The following is a 370-nucleotide window of genomic DNA, read 5'->3' as shown; positions in this document are numbered from 1 at the left end:
GCTGCTAGCTCCGCAGTTTTCGTCCAGTGGATAACATGCCACTTCACGCGCATCTGAATGGCCTTGCCCAAGATGCTTCGGACCTCGTTCGACCATGCCACTCGTGTCATGTAGTGACTGCTTCGAAACATGAGCAGTCTTTAGTAAATTACGTGCTGCATCTCGCGCATCACTGGGGACTCGACCTCGATGCCTAGGCCCTTGGCCGACCATGTCACGCATGGCATGCAGCGACATCTCCGATACTTGAGTGTCACTCCACGTTAGCCCGCGAGCCATGCTCGGGACTTCTGTCCGATCCACATTTTTTCGGTATTTCGACAAATCGGATACTCCGATCTCCAGCACGTTGACCGTACCGGTCCAGTGC

The sequence above is a fragment of the Plasmopara halstedii genome (assembly GCF_900000015.1).
Source record: "Plasmopara halstedii genome assembly, contig: Scaffold_2956, whole genome shotgun sequence".
In the NCBI taxonomy this organism is placed as follows: Eukaryota; Oomycota; class Peronosporomycetes; order Peronosporales; family Peronosporaceae; genus Plasmopara; species Plasmopara halstedii.
This window is presented reverse-complemented; position numbering follows the sequence as displayed.